This window comes from Chinchilla lanigera, unplaced genomic scaffold (genome assembly GCF_000276665.1).
Source record: "Chinchilla lanigera isolate Chin_1 unplaced genomic scaffold, ChiLan1.0 scaffold00012, whole genome shotgun sequence".
NCBI classification, from domain to species: domain Eukaryota; kingdom Metazoa; phylum Chordata; class Mammalia; order Rodentia; family Chinchillidae; genus Chinchilla; species Chinchilla lanigera.
In genome coordinates this window covers 20,761,943-20,773,026 of record NW_004955413.1, presented here as the reverse complement: position 1 = coordinate 20,773,026, position 11,084 = coordinate 20,761,943, and the positions used below count along the sequence as shown (strand labels likewise).

The following is an 11,084-nucleotide window of genomic DNA, read 5'->3' as shown; positions in this document are numbered from 1 at the left end:
TGTTTACATCGGCTTTTCTTTTTAAAAATTTTTTATTTATGTATTTATTTTCTTTTTGAAACAGGGTCTCACTATGCAGTTCACGTTGGCCTTGAGCTCACTTTGTAGCCCAGGCTGGCCTTGAACTTGCAACCATCCTCCTGCCTCAGCCTCCCGAGTGCTGGGATTACAGGCATGCGCCACCACACCTGGCGCTAAAATATTTTATTTTTTTGAGACAGGGTTTCACTATGCAGTTCAGATTAGCCTTGAACTCACTTTGGAGTCCAGGCTGGCCTTGAATTTGCAGCCATCCTCCTGCCTCAGCCTCCCTAGTGCTGGGATTACAGGCATGTGCCAGCACGCCCAGTGGGGCTTTGCTTTCGAAAGCAGCTATGTAAGCATCACAGTGCAGGTGAAAGGAGTGCTTGCCCAGGTGGGGAGTATTACTGCCCGTTCTCCAGGAACTGCACCATGAGTCCTCTTTTCATGAATACAGAGACCAGGGAGGCATGATACTGGATGGGAATCCTTTGGGTATGACTTTGGGGTGTGGATGAAAACTCCCTAATCAAGGTTTGCCTTGCTGTCATGTTTTTCATGCCTACCTGGCATCAGAAATTGAGTAGATGTAACCTGGCACCTACTGTTAGTGAAGATTCATTACCATCTGCAGAATAAAGAAATATAGGCTATGAGGACAAGGCAGTTGTAGTGAGGGATTTGTTTCACTATTTTTGGTGGCACTATTCTTTGGTAGCACTGTTCTTTTTGGAGAGGAAAGAAGTTAAGTTAGAAAGTGGGAATTACTAATGACTTAAGGGTTGTGTGCGTGAACTGGTCTTCAGCCAGCTACTCACCAACACAGATAAACCAAGAAGTTGGGAACGTGAGAAATCAGTAGCAACTGGAGATTTGAGTTACTCTGTTTCTTTGATTCCCTCCTTCCCACCCCAACTCCCACTTCTCCTCCTCCTCCTTTCTCCTCCTTCTCCTTCTCCTCCCTTTCCATCTCTTTCTCCTTATTATTATTGTGATACAGAAGATTGAATGCAGGACCTTGTACATGCTGGGCAAGTGCTCTACCACTAAGCTACATCCCCAGTCCTCCTGTGATTCTATTACAAACTCTTACTTTTTACAAGGCCTTTACTAAAGGAGACCTCCAGGCATTAATACTGTACAGATTTTTCTAAATTATGTCCAGCCAATCCGAGTTCTTGGAGATTCTAGTTAAAGCAGAAATAAAGGAGTGCTGTGACAAAACTGATTTGAAAAGTACTAGGAGATTGGACCCTAGTATCCTCTGTTGGGGGTGATGAATATTACCAGTGCATTTTGACAAAACTGATAGTAAAGAAATTTAAAGTTCTATTAATCCAGTGTTTCACAGACATCTTTATTTCAATTATAATATATCTGATCATTCCATACAATTAATGTTTCAAAGGCTACAATGTTAGAAATGTTCCAAGATAAAGAACATCACTTTTGACCATGTTCAGTGGCAATTCTGGCAAAGCCACTGATTGTTTGGGCTTGAAGAAGATTCTCACTGTTTCAAGTTTCAATATCCTTATCTGAAGGGGGAAATACTTGCCCACGCAAGCTCTTATGAGTATTAAAACAATTCTTGAAAAGTGCCTAACACAATGCCTGGCCAACAGCAACTGTTTAATAAATGGTAGCTATTTTTAGCAGTTGCTAAAAAGGATTTTTTTTCCACTTGGGCAGCTAATAATTCATCTTGTACTTTAAATCCACTTCCCTATGTCTGCTTTTAATGAAGATAGGAAACAATGTCATTAATCAGTAAAATAACATGATCCTTATTATGTGATCTGATGGACAGCTGAGGTTGGAGTACCCAGTTTTTGCTCATGGGACAGAAGTCTTCAGCTGCTGTGATCCCAAATTCTAATTTATGGGAAGAGCCTGTCTAACTGCTCTGCTAGACAGACCTGGGCCTGAGGGCATAGCATTGCAGAGGCACTCTCAGCACCATGCTGGAAAGGTAAGGAACCCCCACTTTTAACCAGTATTTCCTTTCCCGTTTTGAACTTCTATAAAATTTTGTTTGGATTCCAGTTATGGGACTAAAATGTGAGGATTGTGGTACAATATAAGGCCTCCTCCCCCTATATCCATGGAATTGACTCTATTTTACATTTTATTGACTCTATTCTACATTTTAAATATTGTTTTGCTGAATGCAGAGATGGTCTTCGTTGCCAGTCTATGATCTGGGTCATCAAGTTAAGAATTTAGGCTACCAAAAAAAAAAAATTAGGCTGCCATGTCCGTTTTGAACTTTAATCCTTCTAGGAGGAAAATTCTAAGGGAGAAAACACTACTGTTTATTTTTTCAACAGTGCTCTTCTTTGCAGAATGTGACTTTTTCCTGAAATAATAAATTAGAAGAAAAAAATCTGTTATCGTGGTAATGTGATCAGGAGGATGATTCATTTACTGCGGGACTTTCCTTAGTCAGTTATTGAGGTACAAAATGAAAAATGCCTTTTGTTGGTGAACAGTGCCTCTCATGACAGATAGTATTCTTTCTTTTCTTTCAGGAAACCATAGAGATAAAGGGTATGAGATAAAGCCAGATGAAGCTGGCTTCAAGTCCTTTCTTGGGCAAGTTGCCTTACTTCCTCCTCAAATCCCTCATCTGTCAAAGAGCTAAAGATCTAGGGAGTTTTTTGTTTGGTTGGTTTTTTTCCTTTTTTTTTTTTTTGATTCACTATGTAGCTCTGGTTGGCCTTGAACTTGCAGTGATCCTCCTGCCTCAGCCTTTGGAGTCCAGGATTACAGGTGTGCGCCACCACACCCACTAGATCTAGGAGTATTGTTAAAGGTAAATATGAATGTAAAGTTGCATACATAGTGGTTGGCACCTTGCAAGAGCTCTATAAAATTAGCTATTATCATTATCTTTTAAATTTTATTTCTTAACAAACATACTGTTATCATTATATAACTTTGTATATGTTTTATTTTATTGGATATTATGAAATGATTGATCGAGAGAAGGCTTAATTTCTACTAGGAGTTTTCAGTCTCTTCTAAAGGTAATGTGGACATGAGTCATTTCATTTGAGCACAGGGAGGAGAATGATTTTCTTAATGGGATCACTGAATCTTCATACCACCAAGACATCCAGAAGTAACATATCTGACAAATTTTCCATTAGATAAAAATGTAGCTAGATGTGTCTAGTTAGCCATGTGGTGGGAGGGCTGTTTTATAAACTTCATATAAATTTTATGCTAGTGACTTTACTCATCAGATTACATTAATGATTATAAAACATTGCTGGCCTTGGGCTCTCTTTGGAGGTTTTTCTATGTAGGTATCAACAGATACTTTTTTGAGTAAAAGATTCACACGTAAATAAAGCTTAGTGATTTTTAGATGGCGTATCCATTATAGTCAGAGTTTGCAAAGAAATAGATTTAATACAGGATGCATAATCTATAGGATTATTTTATAATATTCACTCAAAAAGTCAAAAGCAGATGAGTGTTAGAGATCTGTCCATGCACTAGAGACCCAAGGAATCTAGCTGAGAGCAATGTCCTGCATGAGTTCAGCTGAAGACCTAGAGCCCCGTGACAACGTCTCATGCAAGCCTATATCAAGGATTTGCACTGGGAAGGCCCTAAGGCCAGTAATGGAAGCTAGAAAATCTGTGCCAGCAGGATGAAGGCTCTGTGCCAGCAGGCTGAGGGATCTGCACTGGAGCCAGGAAGCGACATCCAAGGTAAGGGCCAGAGCTCCCCCCGAAAAGAGCCCCAGCCATTCTCAGTGACAGTGAGGGCCCGAGCTCCTCCTACGATGAGAACAGTGAGTTCCTATTAGCAAAACCAGTGTGACAAGCTTCTCCAGAAGAATCAGCAGCACATCTTCCCCTCCGGTTCTCCCTTTCTGCTGGCAACAGTGCTCAGGTGGGCCTTCCACACCCAGAACCACTCTGCTTCAGTTCAGCTCAGTGTTCCAAACTGAACATTAGTTAGTCCACTACAACATCGTTGCACTGTTTTTCCAAAGAAAAATGTATCAGCAATAGTTAAGAGAAGGAAAAGTTGATATTGGTAACAATCCAAATACAAGATGATGAAAGATCAGTCAGTAGTGAGGAAAGGGAGAAAAATGGTGCTGTCAGTTTGTTAGAAAGGATTTGCATGGATGAGTTTTTCTACTACTACAGGATTTTTGCAGCTCTGGGCTTTCCATTTTGAGGGAGAAATGTTTCTTACAACAACTATAGTTTTTCATTATTTGTAAATTTACAGAACAAAAAAATCCATATTTATCATAATTTTTCCGTAAAGCAAAATACAGCTTGAACTATGAATGCACTTTTGGTTTTATCAACTTCCCTTACAAGCTACATTCTTGGATGAGAAGTAGGGAAGAGCCACGGCCTCTGGATTCAGAAGCTATCAACATTTGATAGCTCAGCCTGCTCATTTTCATATTATAAGACATATATATAGAAATCCTAATTTTAAGTATCTCAAAAATAAATTCTTCTTGGGTTTTATACACCCACTGAAGGGAAATTGCTGTCCATACCTTTCAAAATACTCAATTTTTTTTCATGTTACTGAGCTGGGTATCTTTTAAACTATCATCAGAAATGTCCAGCTAAAAATCCCAGACTGATTCTGACTAACACACTGAAACAATCACTCCACTCAGTATGTTCTTATACAAACAACACACTTAGAATAAACCCAGATGTTTTGCATCTTTCTCAAAAATTTCAGAGTCAGGACAGATTTAGTATATCTAACTTTCCTACAAAGATTAATTAGCCTTTTTCATTTTTTGTTATATAAAGGCCCATTGTATCAAAATCACTCTTTATAAATTATGGTCATACAATAAAAATAAAGAAGTGTCTTTTAGTAATAATACCAGGAACTGGTGAGAATGTGGAACAACTCAAACTCTTGTATTGCTGGTTGGAATGCCATTTCAGAAAACTGGTTTTCATTCATGAACTACTAAAGCTGAACATATATGTACCAAAGACATAGCAAGGGAAAACATGCATGTATATTTTCACTAAGAACATGTATAAGAATGTCATATGTGTATAATTTATAATAGTCAGAAACTAGAAACTATCTACTGATTAGTATTACAGTGGATAAGTAGATATAAATATAATTATGGAATTCAGTACTACACAGTAGTGAGCCTACACAAACCACAACACACAGCACTATGAGACCCAGAAACATAATAGTGAGCAAAACAAAGACTTCCTTTATGATTTTGTCACAAGCAAATTCAGGAACAAGCCAAATGAGTGTGGGAGAGTGTTATTGGGTGCTGACAGCCAGAAGAGGACACAGAAGGTGGCTCTAGGATGCTGATAATATTCTGTTTCTGAATTTGGGTGCTGGGTACATGAGCTATTTGTTTTGTGAAACATGCAGCTCCATGCTTGTGATTTGTGCACTTTTCTGTATGTATACGTCAATAAAATGCTGAAGAAATTCTTTGGTGTCAAAATAACAGAGATGGCCTCCACATAATGCTCCCTAAATTGATATATGAATTGGTAATAACATTTTCCAGAAAAATCTTAATTGATTCAGCACATTTATGACTCAGGCTTCATGAGCTGTTTTCCTTACATGAAAGTATCGTAGGCATTTTTAAGGCGATTACCTTTGATATTTCAGGAAATACTCTGTTCTCTATATGTATCTAAGATATAGTTCTCCAAGGTCAAAGAACATTCATTTTACAATTTTTTGTTTGCCAGAAATATTGAAAAGTTGTGAAGAGTGTTTCTTCAGGCTTAGTAGCAGAGGCAGGAAATAGTAATGATACTTCATACTTTCCTCCTCCCTCAGCTTTGCTAAAATTATAGTAAATAAAATAGTGTATGGAAAAAAAAATCAAAAAAAAAAACCCCAAAAAACGGGGTTGGGGATTTAGCTCAGCGGCACAGTGCCTGCCTGGCAAGTGCAAGATTGTGAGTTAGATTCCCGGTACTGGAAAAAAAAAATAGTGTATGGAAATAGTATCTCATTATCTTAGTGCAATACACGTGTTTGATGTGACGTGTGTCATTATTTGAAAATATTTCTTAACAAAATTTATAACATGGACATCAATGAAAAAAAAACAAAAATGTGGAGTTTCCTTACAGTGAAAGGGTTAACTATAATATTAATCTTTGGGCAGTATTTTCCAGTTGCACACATGTGGAGAATATACTTAAACATTTTTAGTAACCATAATAAGAAGGAAACACAGGGGGCTGGGGATTTAGCTCAGCGGCAAAGCGCCTGCCTGGCAAGCACAAGGTCGTGAGTTCGGTTCCCGGTACCAGAGAAAAACAAAACAACAAAAAAAACAAGAAGGAAACACAGATTCTTACAAACCACTTACCCTTTCTGAGTTTTAATTTGCTCATATAGAAAATTAAGATTTGCCTAACTGGCTTCTAACCTGCCGGACCGACATTCTTTGTTTCACAGAATGTTGTTTCACATGCATTTCACCATTTCAGCATGGTGTGAAGGAGGCAGCACGTATTCCAGCTGAAGAAGTTTCTCCAGCACAAAACAAAGCTCTGGCACTGGCTGGAAGACGTTGGAAAGGAATTTAGAATGACAGCAGGTCATGGATGAAGAAGTCCTTCATCCCGCCCTGCCACCTTGTAAGTGAGGACATAAAGACAGAAACACCAGCTGTCACGCCTGCTCATAAAGTGCCTGTTAGAGATGGCTCCTCAGTGAGTACCCAGTTCTGTAGAAATTAAGCAGAATGATTGTTTTTGTTTTATAATTTGATAATAGTAGAAGTCAAGTAAATCTCAAAGCATTGAGACTGATATCTGACTTTATTTTAAATTATTTAAATATTTTATTTTTATAGTTCCTTTTTATGGGACCCTAAACACTTAGTGTACAACTATCTAGGTTTCTTCTACTCTATGGTGAAGTATAGTTTAAAAATGACTTCTGCTGGGCATAGTAGCACATGCCTGCACTACAAAGTGAGCTCAAGGCCAGCCTGAACTGCATAGCGAGACCCTGTTTCAAAAAGAAAATAAATAAATACATACATACAATTTGATAAACATTTTTTGTCTTCCTAAAATCTGCTTTGTTACTTGAATTTTGATGGTTCTATTATCTAACTATAATTGTGTTTGTGTGTGTGTGTGTGTGTGTGTACTGCTAATGATTAAACCCAGGACTTTGTGCATGCTGGGCATGTGTTCTACCACTGAGGTACATCTCTGTTCCTAATTGTAAATTGTAATAGTTTGTGAGAAGACAATTCAAAATTCTAACATATTTGGTAGTTCTGTTGTCTTTTTCTCATCTTTCTGAAAATTGTTTATTTCATCTTTGTTTCTAAAATCTATTTTCACTGGTAACAATTTCTTGGTTGACAATTTTTGTCTTTCAGAATTTTAAAGATGTTGCTTCGTACCTTCTAGTTTGTGTCATTTCAGTGAGAAATCTGCTGTTATTTTTGTCTTTATTCACCCTTTATTCATCTGTCTTTGTTCATCCTTGTTCATCCTTATTCATCTTTATTCATTATGTATCATCCCAACCCTCAAATGGCTTTAAATTTTTTTCTTTCTGTTTTAGCTTTATGGAACTAAATTAGAATATATCTTGGTATAGTTTTAATTAATTATGGTACAAATTTGTTGCATTTAAATTTATGCTTGCCATTTTTATCAAATTTAGAAAACATTACCACTATTTCTTTAAATATTTTCCCTTATTTCCTTCACTTCATTGGGGACTCCAAGTTGGCTACTTGAAATTGCCCCATAGTCCACTAATGGTTTTCTTCTTCCCTTTGTATTTCATTTGAGATAGTTTCTTCAAGATCTCTAATCTTTTCTTCTGAAATGTCCAATCTGTTCTTAATTTCATTCAGTATATTTTAAAACTCAGTATTGCAGTTTTATCTCTAAAAGTTCAATCTCCATCCATTTTACATCTTTCATATCGGTAATATATTCAGTCTTTCTGCTAGCAGTTTGAATATATGGGATATAATTATGGTAACTGATTTAATACTATAATTTTGTCAAGCATGTCATTTCTGGATCGGTTTTGACTCACTTTTCTTCTTATTATACATTTGATTTTCTTTGTATTCCTGGTGATTTTTTTCATTGAGTTCTAAACATTTCACAATTTGCATTGTTGGGTGCTGAGTATTTTTGTATTCCTTTAATTATTCTTTAGCTTAGTTTTGGGACATGGTTCAGTTATTTGGAAACAGTTCATCTTTTGAATCCTACCTATAAACTTTTTAAGCAGGGACCAGAGCAATACTTAACCTGGGGTTAATTATTTTCCTCACTATTGAGGCAAAGCCCTTGTTAGTATTCTAGCTGATGCTCTGTGAATTATGCAGTTTTCAATCTTGGCTATTGAGATAAGCACTGCTCTTGCGCAATTGTGAGTAATGGGCACGTTATGAGCATTCCCCTAATAAATTCTACTGGATCTTAACCCAGCCTTGGATAATTTTCTCACATACGCAGTTAATCAGTACTCCACGGAAGACTTGTGGGAGACCTTCTATTGTTTTCCAGAGTTCTATCTCTGAGCAGTTCTCTCCTTTCCTTACTATGCTCTCAGCACCATGGCCACCTTGAGCTCCCCAGGTACCCAGTTCTGTGTCCTTACTTTAGGTGATTGCCAGACCTTGCCTGGGTCCCTCTTCCCTATGCTGTGTTCAAGAAGTGTTCTCTGAGCAGTAGACTATGGTGATCCGAGGGCTCACCTTCTTTCCCTTCTTTTGGTGCCATTGCCCTTTGTTTCCTGAAATTCACTATATTTGGATATGTTAGGAGAAGTAGACTTTCAAAGAGAGTGGAAACTATAACCCTTGTTGAGGATTTCTGTGTTTGGGGTGCTATTTGCACTTCCCATTAATTCAACTACCATGGGAGATCAATACCATGAACTGAGTCTGCAGTTACAATAGAGCCTAAAACAGTTTACAAAAGGTCATGCAGCTAATCAATAGCAGAACTGAGGTTTACATCTCAATCTTCTGGAAAAATCCAATCCATTTTCTTTGTAAAGACATCTTCCTATTAGACATTCCATATAGACTTACGCTAATAATGAGTTTGCCTCCGTAAAAATGTATTTAACAGCCTATCGCCAAGTTATATTCGTTTGAGCCCGTGGGAAGAGCTGGGCTCCTAGGAGTTTGCATAATATATGATTTTCTCAATTAAGCTCTACACCTCACGCCAGTCCCACAAAAAAGATGAGCAAGACACCATAATGAATCTCAACCTGACCGAGTAAAAATAGGGCAAAACCCATTTCCTGCGGATGGTGGTCTCCTAGCATCCTGTATATATATTTGAAAGCATGCATATATCACTTTTCACTTCTATGCAGAGCTGCAACTGAAACTCTCAAGTTGGTATCCTAGATAGTTTTTATTCCCTAACATATATGTATTTTTTGTTTGAATTTAAAAAATGACGTGATAAATTTCTAGTACAATTTAAGGGAAACACACTGGGATTATGACTGTTCCTCAATAATTTCAAGGCCCAGCATTTCTGGACTTTTCATCACCTAGGAATATATTTTATAACTGGATGTTCCCTTTCATGGTAGCCTTTTACTTTTGCAGGGCAGATGTAGGTTTTTTCCTCCTGGAATGACCCATGAGTGAGGCTTATGAACCACACAATATCAAAATTCTCTCTGCTTCTCTTAGCCTTTCCAGAAACTGATTATTCTCTATATCTGTACTGTGAAACATGATCTGTGACCTCTTTAGTTCTTTCAGTTTTCCACCAATAATGCAAAGCCTGGAATTATTTCTTTTCCCTGTCTATTGGAATGAGAGATTCCTCACATTTTAAATATTGCCCTGACTGCTTATCATATGAAAGTGAAAAGCATTGACATGAGTTACTGATAACTCATTTGCCTGTCAACTGAGTTCTAGTAAATTCTTCCTAGATGGACACTCTGTCTTGAATATTTAAATAAATCAATAAACCTTTTGTTTTATTTAATTATGCACTATAATATATTCTCCTATACCTGAATGTGTCTACATCTGGCATTTAGAAATATGCCATTTGGGGAGAAAATCTGTCCAACATAGATTTAGGTCAGGTACAATGTGGAAATGTTTAACGTTAAAGAAGAGAGTTGGGAATTATTCTGTCAAGGGCTGATTGTCAACAACCTTCTAGATTGGTTTTAACATTTCAGATTTATAAATGCAGTTGTTTTTATAATCCAAACAAAACTGTGCATTACATCTGTACTGTAAAATCTGTGGTATGCCTGAGCTAGATGAAAAGACAGTAGCTATGTCCAGAGGTACACTGAAATAAAAATTTCATTCATTAAAATGAAAAACTCTTTAGACATCTGTGAGTGGGTCTGAAGGGAACGCTGCTGCTACTTCTGATCCAAAATCATCAATAGGATCTGTTTCCAACGTTATGTGTAGAGTAAGATCACATCTTGCTTAAGAGGATAGAAATCTAAAGTCAACCAGCAAGGCAATAATTCACTACACTCAAAGTTGCCCTGAACAAGTTGCTTGAATCACCTACAAAATACAGTATAAACGACCTCCTAAATACAACCTTCTATAGTAATTCTTAAGAACAATAAGTTATGAAGGATATTCATGGAGGAAGAAAGAAGTTTGAATCATTTAAACACTGTTTTAAAGAAAAATATGAAATGAAATGGAGAATGGATGAAAAACTGCTGAAACAGATTTATTCTTTTAAAATTTTATCTCTATGTCTGTAAGATATTTTAGTAGATTTTCATGTTCCTGTGAAGGACTGACAGGAAAATGTACATGAAATCACCAGCATAGAGTCTTGCACAGCAAATGTGCTGTAATAGTTGGCTTCACATTGCTATGACAAAATATCTGAGATGGGCTACTTAGGAAGCAAAGAGAGGCTTATTTTGGTTCATGGTGCTAGAGTTTCAGGTTCAAGGTTAAGTAGCATCACTGGTTTGGTTCTGTAACAAGGATGGTACTTAATGGTGGAAATGTGTGCTGGAAGAGATGGAGGAGGAGGGGGGAGGGGAGGGGA

The 11,084-nt window shown here is 37.3% G+C and overlaps 1 protein-coding gene across 1 annotated transcript in view; it reads left to right on the top strand.

Moving 5' to 3' along the window:
* Nucleotides 1-1,838: 1,838 nt before the first annotated feature.
* The window catches only part of Lmntd1 (lamin tail domain containing 1), a 262,615-nt gene continuing 253,369 nt past the window's right edge, over nucleotides 1,839-11,084 (top strand). The window contains exons 1-2 of the mRNA XM_013511521.1: nucleotides 1,839-1,993; nucleotides 6,516-6,740. The gene's annotated coding sequence lies outside the window, so the exon portion shown is untranslated. The remainder of the gene's footprint in view (nucleotides 1,994-6,515; nucleotides 6,741-11,084) is intronic.